We start from the raw sequence: 23,999 nt of genomic DNA on the forward strand, positions 1-23,999 counted from the left end.
AATGGGTGGGGTCCTGGAAGGATGTACATGGATGCCCTTCCAGAACTGGACGACCACGCTGTAGCGGTCTTTCCGCTTAAGTGCAGTCAGGAAGTGGTTAACAGCAGCTAAAGTACTCTTTTGAGTTACAAGTCTCAAGTGACACTACACTAAAGTGTAAACAGACACCATTGAAAACCATGGGATTTGGGATGTTGAGCATTTTGGAGTTTCAAGCTACAAAACACCCAGGTGTGAATGGGCCCTTAGAGCCAGTTCATACTAGATGTGTTTCAGTTCCTTTTTTCTGCATCCAAAACGCACAGAAACTAGGTTATATGGTCGTCAATGTCATCGTTCACATCAGTGCTTGCAGTTCCAGTGCGTTCTGGTTGCAGAAAAAAAAGTTGAACATGCTGCATTTTTTCTGCGCAGAACTGTACTGGAACGCGTTAAAATGCAGCAAAGCCGCACTGGAACGCACATGTCCCTATTTAAAAATTGAAGAAAAAGAGAGAGGAAAAAATTAAGTGGAATGCATAAAAACCACACTGGAATGTGTCAAAAACGCATTAACAAGTGGCAAAAACGTGCATGCAAAAACGCATCCGGAGCGCATCTAAACTACATTTCTATAGTGTGAACCAGCCCTTAATCTGAGTGCAAAAGTATGAGTTTGGGCAGCACTAAGTCCTGTGTTATTACACAATTGTGTTTGCTGTGAATGAATACAGATAACGCCACCCTCACCTGGAGACAAAGACCCCTACACACATGCAGAGAGCCATGTGCCCAAAGAGTGACAGTTGTTCTGTGTAGCCAGCCTGTAAAAAATAATGACAGGCTGAGTGACGCAGCGGCTATACCGAGTGTGAACATCTGTACAGGGATGGATGTACAGCTCTGGATGCAGAAAGACCGCGCCCAAAGCTGTGCATCCATCCCTGCACATACAGGCGAAACTCGAAAAATTTGAATATCGTGCAAAAGTTCATTTATTTCAGTAATGCAACTTAAAAGGTGAAACTAATATATGAGATAGACTCATTACATGCAAAGCAAGATAGTTCAAGCCGTGATTTGTCATAATTGTGATGATTATGGCTTACAGCTCATGAAAACCCCAAATCCACAATCTCAGAAAATTAGAATATTACATGCAATCAATAAAACAAGGATTGTACATAGAACAATATCGGACCTCTGAAAAGTATAAGCATGCATATGTACTCAGTACTTGGTTTGGGCCCCTTTTGCAGTAATTACTGCCTCAATGAGGCGTGGCATGGAAGCTATCAGCCTGTGGTACTGCTGAGGTATTATGGAAGACCAGGATGCTTCAATAGCGGCCTTCAGCTCTTCTGCATTGTTCGGTCTCATGTCTCATCTTTCTCTTGGCAATGCCCCATAGATTCTCTATGGAGTTCAGGTCAGGCGAGTTTGCTGGCCAATCAAGCACAGTAATTCCACGGTCATTGAACCAGGTTTTGGTGCTTTTGGCAGTGTGGGCAGGTGCCAAGTCCTGCTGGAAAATGAAGTCAGCATCCCCATAAAGCTCGTCTGCGGAAGGAAGCCTGAAGTGCTCCAAAATTCCTGGTAGACGGCTGCGTTGACCCTGGACTTAATGAAGCACAGTGGAGCAACACCAGCAGATGACATGGCTCCCCAAATCAACACAGACTGTGGAAACTTCACACTGGACTTCAAGCATCTTGCAGTGTGTGCCTCTCCATTCTTCCTGCATACTCTGGGTCCTTGGTTTCCAAATGAGATGCAAACGTTGCTCTCATCAGAAAAGAGGACTTTGGACCACTGAGCAACAGACCAGGTCTGTTTTTCTTTAGCCCAGGTATGACGCTTCTGACGTTGTTTGTTGTTCAGGGGTGGCTTGACAAGAGGAATACGACATTTGAAGCCCATGTCCAGGATCCGTCTGTGTGTGGTGGCTCTTGATGCACTGACTCCAGCCTCAGTCCACTCCTTGTGAAAGTCCTCAACACTTTTGAATGGCCTTTTCCTGACAATCCTCTCCAGGCTGCGGTCATCCCTGCTGCTTGTGCACCTTTTTCTTCCACACTTTTCCCTTCCACATAACTTTCTATTAATGTGCTTGGATACAGCACTTTGGGAACACTCAACTTCTTTTGCAATGACCTTTTGAGGCTTTCCCTCCTTATGGAGGGTGTCAATGATGGTTTTCTGTGTAACTGTCAGGTCAGCAGTCTTTCCCATGATTGTGATTCCTAATGAACCAGACTGAGAGACCATTTAAAGGCTGAGGAACCCTTTGCAGGTGTTATGGCTTAATTAGCTGATTAGAGTGGGACACTTTGAGCCTAGAATATTGCACCTTTTCACAATATTCTAATTTTCTGAGATTGTGGATTTGGGATTTTCATGAGCTGTAAGCCATAATCATCACAATTATGACAAATCACGGCTTGAACTATCTTGCTTTGCTTTTAATGAGTCTATCTCATATATTAGTTTCACCTTTTAAGTTGCATTAGTGAAATAAAAGAACTTTTGCACAATATTCTAATTTTTTGAGTTTCACCTGTATATAAAGAATGAGATGTTCAGTCACTGCATCTTTCAGCCTATCATTCATTTTTACTACCTGGGTGCATAATCACAGGCATGGATTCCGGGGTCCATGTGCCCACGTGAATGATGCCTTTGTACTTTTGTGAATACAGCAAAAAAGAATGAAGGTGCTGGCGGCAGTGAAAGGGGGTGATTTCTGATATATCACAGGACTTTCTACAGCTCAGCTAGGGCAAAGTCAAGCTGCCCCCTTTCCCCCAATAAAACCCCAAAGTCACTCCCCTGTATACTCTCCTAACAAATCCATGCTGTGCACACAGTGATGCAGAGTAGCTGCTGCTGTAAACTCTCCCAGCTGTTTCATTACTTCTGTGCAAAATGGTAAAATCCTGTTCCTTCCTGCAGAGAGGATGTTCATTACACGTTCCAACAATAGATGGTCTCACCAAAGGAATGAACAGGATTTTCCATGCATGCACAGACGTACGGGAAAGTTTACAGTAGCGGATGTGCAGCTTTCCGTGGGCTGCCTGTGGACAGGTGAGTGTAAGACTTTGGCGTTGTGTTGGAGATTGAGGTATAAAACAAAGGATAAGATTGTGGTCTACATCATGATTATTATGCGCCACACAAGGCAAAGCTATATACCTAACTTCTGTAAACTGTGTTTCAGTATGTATTGCAGATAACCTGGCTTACACACCACTGCCAAAAAAACGGAGCTTAATCAATTACGCCAAAAAACAAAATCTAAAGAGGTAAAGCAACACATATTATGAAGCAGATCTACTATAAAATTTCAGCTTGAGTCATCTTTTTTTTTTTGCTCAAAAGTAGTACTATGGTAATATAAAACCTGCCCCGGGCCACTTCTTCATTGTGAAAATCTGTCTCATCTACATTGGTCATTCTATTGCAGACCTTTACATAACTGTCTCAGTTGGTTGCCAATGATTACAGGTGCAGGACGGACAAATGCACAATAAACTGTTGCATATACTTTGATAGATGAAAGGCGGATCTGATTTGCAATAGATGTGTCTAATTGTACAGAAGAGCATAATAGAGCGTTCATGATGTTTATATACGCAGGATCAAGTTTCTATAAAGCTGCTGCCTGAGAGTTAAAGCGGTTGTAAAGGCAGAAGGTTTTTACTTTAATGCATTCTATGCAATCTATTGTATGCATTAAGATAAAAAACATTTGGCATGCAGCTCCTCCTAGCCCTCCCTTATACTTACCTGAGCCTGATCTCGACCCAGTGATGTGCATGAGAGCAGCAGCTCTCTCAGCTCTCTCTCTCCTCACTGGACAGAGAGGCAGCAGTGGGAGCCATTGGCTGACCAAAGAAGAGGAGGACTGGGGATAATCTGTGCAAAACCATTTCAGAGAGCTGATAAGTATAACGTGTTTATTACTTTTTTAGAATTAAAATTTTCCCTTTAGTAACACTTTAAGCTGGCCATACACATACAAATTTCTTTTGTTCATCCTGCAGGCTGAATAAGAGAAATATAAAAACATCCCCTATCCACACTAAGGGATCCTTTACACCTCTGTTGCTGTCTGAACAGCGATTTGTGTTGGACTGCTTTTCAGATGGCATTTTACAGACTGTGAGGTGTTATGTCGCCTCTTCAGTGCCAGTTTTAGCCCCTAAAAGCCTGCACCACCATCATTTGAATAGGTCACGTTCATGGGCAGTACTGCCCATCAAATGTGTCAGTGGGATAACTTTTGTAGTGACTCAAGGCAAGGTGCTGTTGTACATGTACACCATCTGTCTTTGAAGCCTTTTAAAGGGAAGTGGTTAAGAAGCAGTAAAAACATGTCTTAACAACGTGTTTTACTGCCCCCCTCAACTGCAAGTGTAAACGAGGTGTATCAGTGCAGATGGACAAATCTCCCACTGTGGCCTACTGTATTCTGAGGTGCTACAGTTGCAAGAAAAAGTATGTGAACCCCTTGGAATTACGAGGAGTTTTGCATGAATTGGGTATAAAATGTGCTCTGAACGTCATCTATGTCACAACAATAGAAGAACACAGTCTGCTGAACATAATACTACAAAAACATTAGATGTTGCCATAGTTTAATTGCACATAACATGTAAACATTCACAGTGCAGGGAGGAAAAAGTATGTGAGGCCCTAGCCTAATGACTTCTCCCAGACCCAATTGGAGCCAGGAGTGAGCCAACCTTGACTCCAATCAGTGTGATAATATTGGATGTGTTGCTGACAGCTGTCCTGCCCTTAAAAAACACACACCTGTTTTGGGTTTACTGGTTTCAAGAAGCACTGTCTGATGTGAACCATGCCTCGCAGAAAAGAGCTCTCAGAAGACCTACGATCAAGAATTGTTGACTTGCATGAAGCTGGAAAGGGTTAAAAAAGTATCTCCAAAAGCCTTGATGTTCATGTGTCCACGGTAAGATAGACTGTCTACAAATGGAGAAAGTTTAGCACTGTTGCTACTCTCCCTAGGCTTGGTCGTCCTGTAAAAATGACTGCAAGAGCAGAGCGCAGAATGCTGCATGAGGTAAAGAAGAATCCCAGAGTGTCAGCTAAAGACCTACAGAAATCTCTGGCACATGCTAACATTTTTGTTGACACATCTACAATAAGGAAAACATTAAACAAGAATGGAGTACATGGGAGGACACCACGGAGGAAGCCATTGCTGTCCAAAAAGAATATTGCAGCACGTTTGAAGTTTGCAAAAGAGCACCTGGATGTTCCACAGCACTACTGGCAAAATATACTGTGGACAGATAAAACCAAGATTGAGTTGTTTGGGAAGAACACACAACACTATGTATGGAGAAAAAAAGGCACAGCACACCAACATCAAAACCTCATCCCCACTGTAAAACATGGCGGAGGGAGCATCATGGTTTGGGGCTGCTTTGCTGCCTCAGGGCCTGGACAGATTGTTGTCATTGATGGGAAAATGAATTCCAGAGTTTATCAAGACATTTTGCAGGAAAACGTACGACCATCTGTCCGCCAACTGAAGCTTTGCAGAGGATGGGTGATGCAACAGGACAATGACCCAAAGCATACAAGTAATTCAACAAAACAATGGCTGCAACAGCACAGAATACGCCTTCTGGAGTGGCCCAGTCAGAGTCCTGACCTCAACCCGATTGAAATGCTGTGGCATTACCTTAAGAGAGCGATTCACACCAGACATCCCAAGAATATTGCTACACTGAAACAGTTTTGTGAAGAGGAGTGGTCCAAAATGACTCCAGATCGTTGTGCAGGTCTGATTTGCAACTACAGGAAACGTTTGGTTGAGGTTATTGCTGCCAAAGGAGGGTCAACCGGTTATTAAGTCGAAAGGTTCACATACATTTTCCTCCCTGCACTGTGAATGTTTACATGTTATGTGCAATTAAACCATGGCAACATCTAATGTTTGTGTAGTATTATGTTCAGCAGAGTGTGTTCTTCTATTGTTGTGACTTAGATGACGTTCAGAGCACATTTTATGCCCAATTCATGCAAAACTCCACGTAATCCCAAGGGGTTCACATACTTTTTCTTGCAACTGTATGCTGGTGTGAAGTATGAGAGGTCTTTGAGGACATTTATGACCCATGGAATGGAGAACGATGAATGGAGACCTATTTCAATCAGAGCTGCCTGCCTTGTCTCCATCTCTGTGCTAAGTAGCCCCCTCTCCCTTGATTTAAGGCTCTACACCTGGATCTGTCCATCTTTGAGGATGTCTTCTCTTTTTGTCTTTTATCTGGTGGTTATATATGTGAATATGTTGTTTTTGCTCTAGAGAAGAGGAAAATTTATTTTTCTTCCTGTTGAAGCAAGCGGCATAGACCTGTGAAACGCGTTGAGTGTGAAGATCCCATCTTTCATCTGTTTGACAACAACCAATTACTGAAATAATTCATATATATATAATGGGTGACAAATACAGTATGAATGGAGGATATGAATTGTAACCTCACCAACATGTGTGATGGATATTCTATTTAATGATTCATTTTAATTGTTACAATAATTTTAATTTTGGATATTTTTATCCAAGTAATTTTGGTATCTAACAGTTTCTGTTTGGAGGGAACTTGTGAAGATGTAAAGTTTTGAAGGATGTGATACCTGTAGGAATGATATATAATCAATTTCACTACCCTACTTCCTTTTTTCGTTTTTTTTTTAATAGGTTCAGGTGCTGCTTCAGCTAACAATTTTTTCATGTAGCTCCTTTGACAAACGTTAACTGCAAAATCAATTTTTGTGTTGCCGACCCAGCCACCCACAGGAAAAATCAGCTGAAATTTGGTGTGGGTATGACTAGCTTTAGAAACTCACAGCATTTACAAACACAGTTTCAGCACTGTATTAAAAAAAGATTTATAAATAATAGTTTTACTTGTGAAATTACTTTATTAATATGGCACTGTTTTCACTGCATCCTCCCTTGCATCACTGTAACTTGCAGAACAGTTAAATTAAAGTCAAAAATGCTAATTGCCATATCCAATACTGATGACAATACCTATGCTACTTTTAGATATTTTATATTTGTTTTCTTCCAGAATTATATGGTCCTCTTAAGCAGTGGCCACTTTTCGTTGCAATTTCCTATGGAGCCACGCTTGGGCACCCTAGGTACACTGTATGCTACTAGGCTTTGCGCATCCCCACGAACACTAAGACATGCAGTCTAGGACCGCAAGCCACACCCTAAGGCTAGGTTCACATCTGTGAGGGTGGTGCCGCTGAGGATCCGCACAAAAATTCATGCAGCCGCATCACCCACACACAGAAGAATGCGGACCCGTGGGCGGCTGCCATTAATTCTAATGGCACGCCGCCCACACTGGAAATCGCAAACGCACAGGGAACCGAGGTTCCCGTGCAGGCTGCGGTTTCCAAAGAAGTGCAAGGATTTCTTCCCTGTCAAATGAATGGGCTCTCATGCCCGCAGAAAACGTGGTACACAGGAACGTGGATATGTGAACCAGGGGTAACTCCCAACTCTATGCTAATAGAAGGACAGTTGAAGGATACTGCGGTGGTCCCTTGTGAACTGCTATTCATTGCGTGTGCTCCCTGACAGGTTCACGGAAGTGGCCCTGAGACAGCTGGAGCCATCCATTTCCAAACATTGAAACTAAGTGCTTGGGCAAAAATAAAAGGAGATATTTTGCTGTGGAATGTATAGTTTGTTGATCTAGAGTTTAATACTGCTTTTGGTCCCATTCACATTTGATGTGACAATCACTGTAAACTGCATCTCGCAAATTAATGGCACCCAAACGCGCATGGTGTGTTTCGCCACTCTTGCAGTGTGATTTGGAACGGTTGGCAGATCACGCCCATGCTGCCTGCTATCCCAAATCGCCAGATGTGAACGGGGCCTTAAGGATATTTACATTTATGTGTATGTATGTATGTATGTTAACTGTCTCACTTTAGGGTCCTTTCACACAGGAGCTCCGTTTTTTTCATAAGTCACGAAAAAATGGATCAGTTTTCATCAGTTTTTCATCAGTTTACATTAGTTTTTTTAGTCTATTTACATCCATTTTTCGTCCGTTTACACCCCTTTTTTGTCTGTTCCATTTTTTTGTTTAAGGAAGAAAAATAAGGTTTTCTTCCGTTCAAAAAAATGTCAACAGATAGAGACATTAACTGATGTAAACGGATGATCCATTTACATCCGCTAATCCATAACAATACATGGGTGTCCTTATTTCATTTGTAAACAGACAGATGAAAAACGGACATACAGAACGCCTGTGTGAAACAGGCCTTAGTTTGAAACCTTCACACTACGAAAAGCAAGAAAGATAAATAAAAGCATTTATTATTTCAGAGATTATGAGCCTAATTTAGAAATGTATGTACAAAAACACAATCCTTAAATCTAGTTAAATTATACACTGATCAGGCGCAAATATCACCACTTGACGTCCAATGCGCACCATTCATAAAGGTTATTACTTTGTTTTTAAGGCAGATAAGCACTACATTTGAGCACTACAAACCAAAGACTATTTTATTAATTTCTATTATTCAAAGCAAACGTATCCATCCATCCATGTCTCCATGCTTTATCTTGTTTAGAAATCACTTTGAAAAACACCCCCTTGTAATTCTAGCTGTAGCCATTTTGAGTAAGAGCAGATGATTCATGTAGCATTTACTTCCTGGAATTCATCTGCCCTTAGCTCAGAAAGGAAGGAGGGTGTGCTTAGCTGAGAAAACCCCTCCCCCCAAAGACTCCTAGGATATATGACATCATTTGCCTAGGCATGGAAACCAGGAAGTAACTGGAAAAATGTAAAAAAAAATAAAACAAGCAAATAGAATATTCCTATCCATTTACTAATGCTAGTCAATGTTGATTTAGAGAGTGAATTTCCACTTTAACTATTGCTTAGGAGATTCTCATTTATAATGGAAAAAAATGTATTGCATCTGGGCAATACTTCATTAAACGTACCTGATTATGACAATAATAATAATAAACACATCCATATAATAATGTGTATGTGGGTTTCAGTGCCATGAACATAGCATTCTGCCTACTAGATCATTTGCTTGAGGGGGAATAGCTGAAGTCAGAATGATAGAACATTGCCTTTAATTAAAATTTCAGACAGGAAGGTGGTTACTGAAAGAATGTATTTTCAGTCTGGCAGCTGTCTGCACAGCAGCCAATCTTCATTTTCCCAGGATACAGTTATGTGTGGTCTTCTCTTTAGTTGCAGTGAGATTAACTGCAGTAGTACTGCTTTAATTAAGATGCAGTTATAAAGACGTTTCTATGTAAAGCTTCTATGTAAATACTAGGGGAGTAGATAAGGGGGGTCAGGGGGGTTCAAACCTCCCTGCCCTCAGGGCGTCCATCAATATATTAAATACATGTGACTCTACTATGGGGGTTCTCAAAATGTATAGAGTTAGGAACTACAGAATATTGGGGTGCCGTAACGAGGCTCTGTAGCATATGCATGTATTTGCAAATGTATGCGAACTAAACCCCTGTTTTTAACGCATACTGTTAGACAGGTTAATTTGGTTTGTTTGTAGGCTGGTTGGCAAGCTGAGCTGGGAATTTCTCTTTTGTTGTTTATCACAGCAGCAAGACTACTGTAGCCTTTCAGCTGCGGTAGCCTCTCGTCTCCTCCACACTGCTGATAAGAGGGGAGGCTGTACATAAATGTTGCCACCTTTCTCCTTTAACATGTGTTCCCGGCCTGCCCACATAGTGAACATGTCAGGAGGGCGGAACTTATGAAAGAGCTACCCAATTGGCTGAGAAGGCAGCAGGGGGTGGTGCCACTGCCCCCTCATCCAACGGTTAAGTGAGCTGTCCAGATCTTCATCCTGCAGGATTCCTATGTTTAGAGCAATGCAGGATGGAGCGGCTCTGATGCGGGGAGAAGTCTGCACTCAAGCTGCTGAAGTGCATGCAGTGAAGCTGTTGCAGTGATTGTGGTGAGGGAGGAGAGAGCCAAAAATTGTTGTACCCAATAGAATAGAATGGGAGCTGCTAGAATATGCTACAATAGCTTGCCCCCCCCCCTCCCATTTAATAACAGTTTACTGCCACCCATATTCCTGTCCTTTTTACATGGTGTCAGCAACCTGGTACCAGTGCTGCATAGGTGTCAGCTTACTGTCACCATGGTAACCATGGATGGCAGTAAACTGAGTGTTATTAGGCTGTACAGCTACACTCCTATAGTACCTTTATTTTACAAACAGTCCTAAGCCTTCACACTATAAATTGCCTATGAATCGCACAGGAATGCGCACTGCATTCCTGTGCAATTCAAATGCGATTCAGTGTGGTGCAATTTGAACCTATTCATTTTGAATGGGCTCAAATTGCATGGCATCGCACCAAAGTATTGCATGCGCTACTTTTGCAAACGCACTGCAACTGCACCGCATAGCACTTTTTTACCATGTAATCCAGTGCACTGCGTTTGCAACCTGCATTTGGGGTGTTGTGCACAGTGCAGTGTGTTTTGAATGCGGCGGAGGACATGTGCACAGATCGTAGTTTTTCTGCACCTCGTTCTAGTGTGACCTGGGGCCACACTCAAAATCTGTCACAATGTGGCAAGCACTTTGTCTAATTATTGTTCCTTGGGTATGCAAGACTGAACCACTCCCAGGAAAAAAAATGATCTATGGCCCTTGACTCTACATATATCAAAATTCGGCCAGTTCAGCAGGGAACGGTTGAATTTCAATCCATGTATGGGCACTGTGATCTAAGCATTACGGTTCTGTGTATTTTATATAACATTTATTAGATATATTGTGTTTATAGCCCCTCCCCCGACACACTAGGCCTGAATTGTTCAAGAAAAGAGTGTACATCTACAGAGCAAGTCAAACAATCAAATCATATTCTCACAGTACACTTTAAGTTCTCTTGATCATCACAGAAATGCGCACAGCTATAATGGTGCAAATATGGGTAATTGACGAACAACTGTGAAAAGCGTCACACACTTCAGCATTCAAACGTACACCAGCTTGGTGATATACCTACAATAAAAATGGGATTTTCTCTAAATATTTTGGACTGTCTGACATCTGATAGCTATTTTCAGGTGTAAGCCCTGGTTCACAATTGATCCGACTTTGAAATTGTGTGACTTTACTTGTGTGTGAACTCGGCTTTAGTCATATGGGAACAATGAACACTGTTCATCATTAAAGTAAAACTGCAGCCAAAAATAATTTAAGCAATATTCTCTTTAAAGGATAAGTTCACCTTTCACAATATGTTACACCCATATTCAAGGAATGGACCGGCCCCCGCACCCAACACCCCCACCCCCCCCCAATCCACGTTGTGACAGGTAATGGGGGATTTTCTCCCTCCTGCTAGCTATCACAATTCTAAAAAACGTGGCCATGCGGGGCTCAGCCCACCCGGCCTCGTCACTCATTCACAGTATTCTGTGAATGAGAACACTACAGCATTTGCGGCTCTCGGCTTGCAGTTCACAATGAACTACCACGGCGCTGTAGAGCCTTCCTGTCAGTAAGTATCCGTTTGCCCTTACGAGATATACAAGCACACACATACACTGACAGGTCTGCAGGAGACCTGTATGGCACCAGCAATCTGCTGATCACTGGTGCAATGATTTAGAGGCACCGGAAACAAAAAATAATACATATATTTATTATTTTTTTGTTAATAGGAGAACTTATTCTTTAGGCTGAGTTCACACTGATGCGGTGTGGAATTTGAAGAGTTTTCTGTGCAAATTCCGCACCACATCAGAATCACACCCATTCATACGAACCGCTGAGGGTGTGTATGCTAACTTAACAACACCCCGAAATCATTCCGCAAAACACACTGAGATGTGCAGGATCGGATTGCATATGTGTGAATACCTATGCGATCCGATTCTAATGCGGACCAAAAAAAGGGTCCTGCAATTTTTTGGTGCAGGTGCAGTGCGATTAGAGCCATAGAAAATGTATGGCTCCAATCGCACTGCACACAAATCGCATGTGATTTGCAGAGGAATGAGGTGCGCTTCCTGAGTGAATCAAATGCTTTGTATCGCACAGCATATATGTGAACCCAGCCTTAAAGATTTGCCATACAGTATTTTTTTCTGCCAACTAGATGTCCTCAAGGCCGGTTCACACCAGAACACAATACGGGAAAGGCGTATCCTGTGCACCGCATTCGAACTCACTGCCCTTGCAAGCTGCATGCGGGTGGCAATGTCTTGTTAATGGCACCCAAAAAGTAGATCGCAAACGCACCAAATTGCATGATACCACAGTACCATGCAATTTGGTGCAATGTGTTTTTTACTTTTAAAAAGTAGCACAAGCACTACTTTTGGTGCCGTCGGGTGCATTTAACAGGCCATTTACATGATTGGGCTGTCAAAATGCACCGTACAGAAATGCACAGGAACCCGGTGTGATCCAGCTCTAAGTCTGACAGTCAGGATTATTTAACCCACATATCCTAAACCCAGGTCATCCTGGACTTGGCCCTGCCTGTGACTGGATAGTGAAAGAAGTTGAACAGAGATGAGCGCATCTCCCTTTCACTCTATTGTCTCTTCCTATCAGCATGCTTCATTTGCTTTCATTTACATTAATAATGATTGCAGAGCCACATTAATTTGTGTCCTTTATATCTGCCTAGAGTTTAGCTTCAAACATGACTTAAAACATATTTTCACGTTTGCAGTCAAATTTGAGACCCCCCCATATATTTGCTATATGTTCCCATTTACATAGCATGTCTAAAAAGGATATTTCTTACCCACCAGACATATCTCAGTAGGTGAAATCATGGCTGACTGCAAGGTTTTTTGAACAATGTTAGAATAAACCTGTCCCAAGTCTGTCACTAACCCCCTGACACCGACCTCATACAAATATGCGGCCTCACTGCACAGGGCTTTATGCCGTGGGGCCACATATTTGTGCGTCTCTCTTTGTGCTGGGAGCATGCAGCATGGTGTACTCCCAGCACAGAGATCAGGGTCTCATCGTGACCCCCAGGTCCCATACTAACGCTCGGGATCCAGAACTCCCGATTCTGGGTCACCTGATTGCTGTGATCAGTCCCTGTGAAGCCCACCATTGTGCGTTACATTGTATCTCTCTCCTTTCAGAGAGGAAAAAAAAGCAGTGTGTAAAATATGTAAATATTAAAAAAGAAAAAGAAAAAAACTAGATCAAGGTTTGATCTAGGTCAGTGTCAGGGTTAGTGTCCGGGTCAAATGTCAGGGTTAAAGGTCAGGGCCAGTATATTTCAGGCAGCATTGTTTTCAACCACTTGTTTACCACGCTATAGCCGAATGACGTCATCCAGTTCTGAGAACACGTCACATGGCGTCTTCCCACAACTGCGCCCCCAGCGACGTGCACCCGGCATTCCCTGTGATCACTGTGTCCTTTAGACACAACTGATCACCATGTAAACACACTTGCCAGTTATCGGCAACACGTTCCTCACACTGTCACAGCGTGAGGAAATTACTGCCAATAACCGGCAAGTGTTAAAAGTAACATCTACACTGATAACCAGGGAACTGATTATCCATGCCCTGATTATCAGTGCAACCCCAAAAGTGCCCAGCAGTGCTGCCAATCTGTGCTTGTCAGTGCTGACAAATCTGTGCCCCTATTAGTGCCGCCAGTCAGTGCCGCATATCAGTACCCCTCAGTGCTGCCTATTAGTGCCCATCAGTGCTGCATATCGGTGCTGCCTCATTAGTGCTGCTTCATCGGTGCAGCCTGTCAGTGCTGCCTATCAGTGCCACCTCACCAGTGCCCCTCAGTGCTGCCTATCAGTGCAGCCTCATCAAAGCACTTTAGTGAAGAAGAAAATTACTTATTTTATAATGGAAACTAAGAAAATGTTTGTTTAACAAAAAATAAAAAACCTAGTGTTGATTACATACCAACAAAAGAAAGCTCTATTTGTGTGAAAAAAAATTCTAAAAATGTCTTATGGGTACAGTGTTGCATGACTGCGCAATTGTCATTCAAAGTGTGCTAGCGTTGAAAGCTGAAAATTGTCCTGGGCACAAAGGGGGTAAAAGTGCACAGTAGGCAAGTGGTTAAATTAATCAGTGTCAATGTGTGTTTTAGGTAAGACAAAAAAAAAAATTTAAAATGCGCACTATTGTTTCTGGGCTGTACTATGGGTACAATCAAACAAAAAAAATACACATATGTGGTATTGTTGCGATCGCCAGGAACAGGAGAATGTATTGGTGGTAGTAGCAAAAAAAATACAGCTAAATTTAAAAAATATATATATTTTTTTTTTACTATTATGGGCCAGATTTCCTTTGATAATAAAAACAAAAAAATCTGGAAATATCCATTACCACTCACCACCAAATGAAAGCCCGATTTGTCCTGAAAAAAAAACATAATTCACCTGGATGCAAGTAGTTGTGATGTTATGTACGGATTTACCAACACATGTCAAAGTTGCAAAATTGTGCTTAGGCATTAGAATGTGTTTTACCCTAAGGCGTGAAGGGGTTAACATGCAATGATGACATGTTAATACCTTAACACCTTTAACCCTTTGTTAGGATGGTATTCAAATCTGGGTAAAATTGATAATTTATTTATTTATTACAGCTGCTTACATAGCGCCAACAATTTATGCAGTGCTTTACATATATACAGTGTGTGTGAGTATATATATATATATATATATATATATATATATATATATTACATTCACATCGGTCCCTAACCCTCAAGGAGCATACAATCTAAGGTCCCTAACTCACATACATACATGTACTAGGGCCAATTTAGACAGGAACCTATTAACCGACCAGCATGTCTTTGGAGTGTGGGAAGAAACTGGAATACCTGGAGGAAACCCACTCAGACACAGGAAGAACATGCAAACTCCAGGCAGGTGGTGCCGTGGTTGGTATTTGAACCAACGACCCAAATACTGTCAGGTGGAAGTGCTAACCATTTAGCCACTGATAATAAAGATTTACCAGCACAATATAGACAGGGTTATGTAAAAACACAGTAACAACACATACGCGTTTTTGCCGTGTTTCCGATGCATTTTGCATCTGTGAAAAAAGGACACATGACTCATAAACCACACCAAAAACGCAACTGTGGGTGTACTGTTTATGCGCTTTCACATGTTTTTGAGGCAGTTTCAATTCGTTTCAGTGGGGAGGTGCATTTTTGGTGCTTTTTTTTGCCACACACCAAAAATACATGCATACGTTTACAAAACGCAACGGACCTGCAACTGATCAGTGTGAAGAGTTCCATAGGATTTCACGGACGTGCGTTTTTCTTCCACTTTTTTCAATACAAAATATGAAGAAAAACAGATCGGCGTGAAAGCGAAAGACAAAGAGAATCAGAAGTAAAGTAAAACTGCAACAAACTATTTCCTTTGGGGTCGCATAAATGACTTGACTATAGATGGGTAGCACCAGCAAGGGGGTTATTTGCCATCCTCCAGTGAGTTGTATGAGCACTGAGAATGTATCAACCATCCCTGACAGTGACAGCACTGTGTAAGCAGTCCTTTCTTATGCTCTGGAGTTAAGCCTGAGGAACGCTGGCAGGGACATTTTTCCAACAAACTGGAAAATCAATGATTATCACACATTATGCCTGCAATCCAATTTACAGCCTCTTTATTCTTCAACAAACGGTTTATTCATTGTGTACAGCATTAAAAGCAAAGCATTGTACACAAAGATTTTTTAGGAATTAAATCCGTCCCAGTTCATCCTGATTAGATATTTCCACATACGCCAATTTCTTAGAAAAAATGCCTTACATCTAACCTAAGGCTACAACATGAAGTAGAGAAATTATTGTGTCTAGATCTCGCAGGAATTGTCTGCAACAGTCATGAGAGTCAAAGCATGGCCAATCAGTAAGTCAGCCAGGCTCTAATTAAAATATATATTTTTATTTCCATGATCCATCCTTTTAACAATCTATTTGTAGTCTGAGATGTTATTGATGTATATTAACCATACCTTATAAACAAATATGCAGTCATAAGCAGGCACCATTAAGTAGATGTATTAGTCAGTAGTATCTACATGACATTAGTAGTTAGCACCACTCTATACCACAGTGGATCTCAACCACCAGGCCACGGCCCACTATGGGGTCATGACCTTCCTCCTGCTGGGCCGTTAGACCATGGTTTCCTATGCACAGAGAGCCTTGTTAAGTGGTCCCTTGCCAGCCCATTTATTGGACATCAATAGTTTATTGGGTATCATGGTAATCAATACCATAGTGCATTACTGTGTGTTGTGGTGTGCTGCAATGCATGTGTGTCACAGATGTGTGCCTTAGTGCATTGGGATACCATTCATGGCACCCATACCACAATATGCTAACGCATGTAGTGTGTGTTAACATGCATTGTGGTAATGTACCAAAACTGAGAAGTGTAAGTGAGCCCTTAAATCATTGTTTTTAGCACAATGTTAAAGTGGTTATAAAACCCATTTCTTACCTTACTGCAATCCTTGTATTAAAGTGTTAAAAAAGTCACATGTGTTTTAAATTAAAAAAACAAACATGTTATACTCACCTGCTCTGTGCAGTGGTATTGCACAGACCAGCCCCGATCCTTCTCTTCTCGGGTCTCCCGCTGGCAATCTTGGCTCCTCCTCTTCTTAGTGTGTCCCCATAGTAAGCCGTTTGCTATGGAGGCACACAGTGCCTACTTTTTCCAGAGCTGTGTGTCTATGGAATCATGTTCCATAGACTCACACAGAGGGGCTTAGCCCCACCCTCCACTTCCTACATTTGACTGACAGCAGCATGAGCCAATTGTTTCTGCTGCTCAAGTCCCTGTACGAAAAGGAAGAGAGGGGAGAAGAAATGCAGCCATGTAAAGTAATGGATCTCTTCTCCCCTCTCTTCTCCTTCACATAGGGAATAGAAAATGTTTTTTACCTTAATTCAAGGAATACATTAAGGTAAAAAAAAAGTTTTTAGCTATAGTATCATTATAAGGTAAAAAATATTTAGACATCAGTATCCCCCTCACCCCCCCCCCCATACTTACCCGAGCCCTCATTCAATCCAGCCCTGTGCCCATCTTCTTTCCCCTCACTTCCTGGTCTCTGGCAGCAAGATCCAGTGGCTCCCACTGCTGTTAATCAAAGCTAGTGACGAGGGATCAGGGTAGAGTCACGCGGTCTGTGTCAATAGATGCAGACAGTGAGTCTCAGGAGCGAGCCTGCAAGAGTGACCCCATAAAAAGCACTAAGCACGGACACTCAGCAGAAGGGAGAAGCCAGGAGTGCCAGCAGGAGACCTGAGAAGAGGAGTTTTGGGGCCACTATGTGCAATTCAATTGCACAGAGTAGGTAAGAATGAACCTGTGTGTTATTTTTTTAAAACAAAGCATTTACAATCTCTTTAAAGTGATATTAAAGCTTCTTTTTTTGTTTGTTTTTTTAAATAACAAATGTCATACTTACCTGATCTGTGCAAGGTTTTGCGCCCATATGCGTAAGACACATAGAGCAATGGCTGGGCCCCACCCCTGCTCTCCTCTCATTGGCTCACTGGCTGTGATTGACAGCAGGAGGAGCCAATGGCTCCTGCTGCTGTGTCTCAGCCAATGAGGAGAGAGAGACCTGGGAAAGCTGAGGCTCCCGTACACATCGCTGGATTGAGAGGGGGCTCAGGTGAGTATTAGGGGGGCTATAGGGGGAGCAGCACACAGAAAGTTTTTTACCTTCATGCATAGAATTCATGAAGGTAAAAAAAAGTTCAGCCTTTATAATCACTTTAAGCTGAGTTCACACCTACAGTAGGTGTTTTTCTCCCAATGCGTTATTCAAACCATTGGAAATGTAACAACATGTACAGTATCTCCCAGGAGTACACCGCCCACGGGGGATTCACATATTTGTTTGCACTTTGTATTTGTGAGCATTGGATCCCTCAATTGTGTATTAGAGGGATTGTGGAAGATTATTTTCACGTATATTTTCACTTTTATATAGTTTTGCCACTTTGTCACTATTTGTTCACTTATAGATCTATATAGGATCTAATCACTTATTAGTATATGGAATTATTTTAGTATTCAATAGTGCTACACTATATATATATATATATATATATATATATATATAATATTTTAAATTTGGTGTTATCTCTCCCAGAAGGAAGCCTCTTCTAAAGATGATGCACAAGAAAGCCCGCAAACAGTTTGCTGAAGACAAGCAGACTAAGAACATGGAATACTGGAACCTGTCCTGTGGTCTGATGAGACCAAGATAAACTTATTTGGTTCAGATGGTGTCAAGCGTGTGTGGCGGCAACCAGGTGAGGAGTACAAAGACAAGTGTGTCTTGCCTACAGTCAAGCATGGTGGTGGGAGTGTCATGGTCTGGGGCTGCATGAGTGCTGCCGGCACTAGGGAGCTACAGTTCATTGAGGGAACAATGAATGCCAACATGTACTGTGACATACTGAAGCAGAGCAGAGTGGCAGAGGACTCCAGTGGCAACCTATGAAGCTCTGCTGAACTCCTTGCCCAAGAGGGTTAAGGCTGTGCTGGAAAATAATGGTGGCCACACAAAATATTGACACTTTGGGCTCAATTTGAACATTTTCACTTAGGGGTGTATTCACTTCTGTTGCCAGTGGTTTAGAAATGAATGGCTGTGTTGAGTTATTTTGAGGGGACAGAACATTTACACTGTTATACAAGCTGTACACTCACTACTTTACATTGTAGCAAAGTGTCATTTCTTCAGTGTTGTCACATGAAAAGATATAAGAAAATACTTACAAAAATGTGAGGGAAGTACTCACTTCTGTGAGACACAGTATGTTGGTGTACTATAACATGTCTTGTTGGTTTTTTTCAGTGACCAACAAACTGCAATGTACTTTGTACTGAACTTCAATTTACATCATAAAACATATCCCTCAAGTCTTATGCAGGCCATAGATGGGTCGAAAATCGGCCGATTTTTCGGCTGAAAATAAAATCAGCCGATTTTCGGATTGTTAGTGGGCTAATTGTTCGGCCGTTTTTCGGTATTTTGGCAGATTTTTTTTATCGGTAAAGTTGGAAATAAATCGGCCAATTTTGCCGATCGGCCGATTTCCGCGGCAATGATGGGCAAATCGGCCGATCTTTTTACCGACAAAAAAATCTGCGCATGGGCAGTGACCTGCAAGAGGAGGACAAAAAGAAGAAGAAAAAGAAGAAGAGGATGAAGAAGAAGAAGAGGAAAAGGATGAAGAAGAGGATGAAGAAGAGGAAGAAGCAGAGGATGAAGAAGAGGAAGAAGCAGAGGATGAAGAAGAGGAAGAAGCAGAGGATGAAGAAGAGGATGAAGAAGAGGAAGAAGAATAGGAAGAAGAAGAGGATGAAGAAGAGGATGAAGAAGAGGATGAAGAAGAGGATGAAGAAGAAGAAGAAGAGGAGGAAGAAGAAAAATAGGATGAAGAAGAGGATGAAGAAGAGGAATAAGAAGAAGAGGAAGAAGAAGAGGAAGAAGAAGAGGATGAAGAAGAGGAAGAAGAAGAGGAAGGAGAAGAAGAGGAGGAAGAAGAAGAATAGGAAGAAGAAGAGGATGAAGAAGAGGAAGAAGAAAAATAGGATGAAGAAGAGGAAGAAGAAGAGGATGAAGAAGAGGATGAAGAAGAAGAAGAGGAGGAAGAAGAAGAATAGGAAGAAGAAGAGGATGAAGAATAGGATGAAGAAGAAGAAGAGGAAGAAGAAGAGGATGAAGAAGAAGAGGAATTCCAGTCCGGCAAAAAGTGTCCCTGCAGAGAGCTCCGCTATTTCTTTGACAGTTCCTTGACATTTATAGCAGTTGCAACAATGTATCTATTTGTTTCCGAATAAAAACATCTGTATCCTAAATGGATACAAATACATTGTTGCAACCGCTATAAATGTCAAGGAACTGTCAAAGAAATAACGGAGCTCTCTGCAGGGACACTTTTTGCCGGCTGTAGACGGGATGAAAATCGGCCGATTTTTTTTCTTTACCGTTGCTGGTAACGTCGGCCGCTTGAACGACCGATTTTTCGTTTTTTTAAAAGAAAAATCGGCCGATTTTCGACCCATCTATGGTCTGCATTAATGTATGGACTGACTGCAATGGAAAATGAATCAAGCACAAAAGGTGTGAATCCAGCCTAGTCTGGTCCTACACATTACGATCTGCAGTACAATGCCTGGGCAATGTATGGTAATACACATTACGTGTATTGGTGTGCTGTAATGGCATTCATTGTGAGTGTCAGCCCAATGAACCCTAAAAGGGCATTTAAACAATGCAGTATGCTCCAATTCCATGTGCGCTGCTGTGTTTTAAATGCATAGTTTGCATTCCCAACCTTTTATTGCATAAACCTCTTTTTTTTACCGTTGGAGCATGGAAGGTTTTGGAAGAATTTACTGGGCTCTGATCTCATTAATGCTAGGTTAGGTTTTCCATGTACATGACTGGGTATTCTTTGTGAATTTTCATTTAGCTTCACCATATTTCCCAAGCTAAGTGAGAATTTACTTAGCAAAGTAAATATGCCCTACCACTAGTATGACTGACACCCAGATGATGACTGTTAAACTGAGAAATGGCATACAAGCTACTCCCGAACGTAGCCAACCAATCTCAAGAGACCAAAAGATGAACTTTCCCATGGAGCACTACTGTTCCTCCAAGATAATACCAGTGATAGGGTTGTTTGCACTTATCCACTAATTGTTATGCAGCTGTGATCATGCATTTAAATTAAATGATTGTTCTAGAAGGGCATATGAGGTGTTATTAGCATAGCACAGGGATACATTTTTGCCATGGAGATCCACTCTGGAAAGCTCTTTTACTTTTTATTAGATCGTTCAGGTAAAACAAATGGCAGACATTTGGGATCAACAAACGGGACCATCTTAGGTTTGTTCTTGATCCACGCAGACTGGTATGCTTATCAAAACACAAAGGGAAATCCAAAACTCAGCCGTTACTAAAAGTCAGCAGTGATCACTTTTTGGCAGATGGCAGTTGCTAACACTCAATGTCAGAGACAAACAAGTGCAGCTTTGCTTTATATTCATGCAGTTTGGCTCCACTTGCTGGTCTATGTGCCTGCTCTAAAACTACTCTTTACAGACATTTAGTGACCTGCAGGTTTCTATCCCATTTGCAGGTTCAACACATAGACTGTGAGTGATGATTTACCTAGGACAAGAAGTAGAGAATTGACAGTTGTAGAGGTAATCCTGAAAGCTTGGACACTGCAGGGATCAGAAGGTGCAGCATAAAGGACAGAGGTCAGGGACTGGTAAAGTTCCATAGCAAATGAGACCTTCAAAGTATCACTTAAAAGAGCGTTTTCCATCCACAGCTATCAGCAATGCATGATCTGTCACTGGGTAATGTTTTGTATTGTTATAAGAGTAATGGATATATCATTCTTATGTAATGGGATCACTAAAAGTTTTTTTGATTTCATTTTACAGTGCCTTGAAAAAAGTATTCATACCCCTTGCAATTTTCAACATTTTGTTATGTTCTAACCAGAAACGTAAATGTATTTTATTGGGATTTTATGTGATAGACCAACACAGAGTGGCACATAATTGTGAAGTGAAAGGTAAACGATAAATGATTTTCAAAAACTTTTACAAATAAATATCTGAAAAGTGTGGTGTGCATTTGTTTTCAGCCCGCCCGAGCCAATACTTTGTAGAACCACCTTTCACTGCAATTACAGCTGCAAGTCTTTTTGGGTATGTCTCTACCAGCTTTGCACATCTAGAGAGTGAAATTTTTGCCCATTCTTTGCAAAATAGTTTAAGCTCTGTCAGATTGGATGGAGAGTGTCTGTGAACGGCAATTTTCAAGTCTTGCCACAGATTCCCAATTGGATTTAGGTCTGGACTTTGACTGGGCCATTCGAACACATGAATATGCTTTGATCCAAACCATTCCAGTGTAGCTCTGGCTGTATGTTTAGGGTCGTTGTCCTGCTGGAAGGTGAACCTCTGCCCCAGTCTCAAGTGTTTTGCAGACTCCATCCATCTTTCCATCAACTCTGACCAGCTTCCCTGTCCCTACTGAAGAAAAGCATCCACACAACATGATGCTGCCACCACCATGTTTCGCGGTGGGGATGGTGAATTCAAGGTGATGTGCAGTGTTCGTTTTTTGCCACACAGAGCGTATTGCTTTTAGGCCAAAAAGTTAATTTTGGTCTCATCTGACCAGAGCAGCTTCTTCCACATGTTTGCTGTCCCCCCCAGATGACTCCTTGCAAACTGCAGATGGGACTTCTTATGGCTTTCTTTCAACAATGGCTTTCTACTTGACACTCTTCCATAAAGGCCAGATTTGTGGAGTGCACGACTAATAGTTGTCCTGCGGACAGATTCTCCCACCTGAGCTGTGGCTCTCTGCAGCTCCTCCAGAGTTACCATGGGCCTCTTGGCTGCTTCTCTGATTAATGTTCTCCTTGCCCAGCCTGTCAGTTTAGGTGGATGGCCATGTCTTGGTAGGTTGGCAGTTGTCCCGTATTCTTTCCATTTTCAGATGATGGATTGCTCCGCAAGATGTTTAAAGCTTGGGATAAATTTTTATAACCTAACCCTGCTTAAAACTTCTCCACAATTTTATCTCTGACCTGTCTGATGTGTTCCTTGGCCTTCATGATGCTGTTTGTTCACTAATGTTCTCTAACAAACCTCTAACGGCTTCACAAAACAGCTGTATTTATACTGAGATAAAATTACACACAGGTAGACTCTACTTACTAATTAGGTGACTTTTGAAGGCAATTGGTTCCACTAGATTTTAGTTAGGGGTGTCAGAGTAAAGGGGCCTGAATATAAATGCATGCCACACTTTTCAGATATTTATGTGTAAAAATGTTTGAAAACCATTTATTATTTTCCTTCCACTTAACAATTATGTGCCACTTTGTGTTGGTCTATCACATAAAATCCCAATAAAATACATTTACGTTTTTGGTTGTAATATGACAAAATGTTGAAAATTTTGCAAGGCACTGTATATGAAGTCCCTGTCATTTTTTTTTTGCCATCTGTATTCCTCTGGGTAGAATTCTCTTCACTTTCTGTCCCATAGCCAAAACAGGAAGTGAGAGGAAATCCCTCCAAAATTAGTGAAATCCCTAGCAGCCATCAGACGCACCAGAACTAGTGTTCCCATTGGATGATTTCCCTTTTCTTCCTGTTCTGGTGACCACTCAAAATTTGAGAAGCTTCTTTTACTTTCACTCTCAGTAATAATGGTCACCAAGTTAAACAGAGAGGGTAAATCTCCCCTGACAACAATGACAACCTGACAGGTGTTCGAATTCCTGTTTTTAGTAATTTAGAAAAACATCACAACAAAGCCATATATTTCCACATGTAAAAAATAGCGCAGCTCAAACACCTCCTGTTCGTTCTTCTATTGTTTCCCCTCCACACTGGGTACCAGGCCCTCTAGGAGCATAACTCATTCTAATGAAGAATCACAATAGCAAATTAAGGGGGTGCACACCACATAGATCCAACACGTCCACTGATGGTAAGCAAATAGAGGCTTCAGCTATAGTCCCAACATCTTGCAAATGCCCCTCTGACATGTTTCACTCTTACTGGGCTTAGTCGTAGAGGGTGCCCTCTATGATTAAGGCCAAACAAGGTGAAATGTGTCAGCCCAAGATGCAGGGTCTGTAGCTGAAGCCTCTGTTAGCTTACCAGTGGATGTGGTTGATCTACCGGTATGTGGTGGGCCTCCCCTAATTTTGCTATTGTGAAAGCTATATATTGAAAAAAGATGTGTCATGCCAAGCCAAAAGAAAAAAAAACATATGCAATACATTTTTGCAATACATGCACACTGTTTTAGTGTGGCAATTTAATGTAAATTTCTTTCTATCAAGCACAACCTAGAATAAAAAAGGTAAAT

The 23,999-nt window shown here is 41.7% G+C and overlaps 1 protein-coding gene across 9 annotated transcripts in view; it reads right to left on the reverse strand.

Moving 5' to 3' along the window:
- The window catches only part of UTRN (utrophin), a 943,118-nt gene that overhangs the window by 753,019 nt on the left and 166,100 nt on the right, over window positions 1-23,999 (reverse strand). The gene's annotated exons all lie outside the window — the stretch shown is intronic.

Source organism: Staurois parvus, unplaced genomic scaffold (genome assembly GCF_062004578.1).
Source record: "Staurois parvus isolate SC_StPar_1 unplaced genomic scaffold, SC_StPar_1.0 ptg000780l, whole genome shotgun sequence".
In the NCBI taxonomy this organism is placed as follows: Eukaryota; Metazoa; Chordata; class Amphibia; order Anura; family Ranidae; genus Staurois; species Staurois parvus.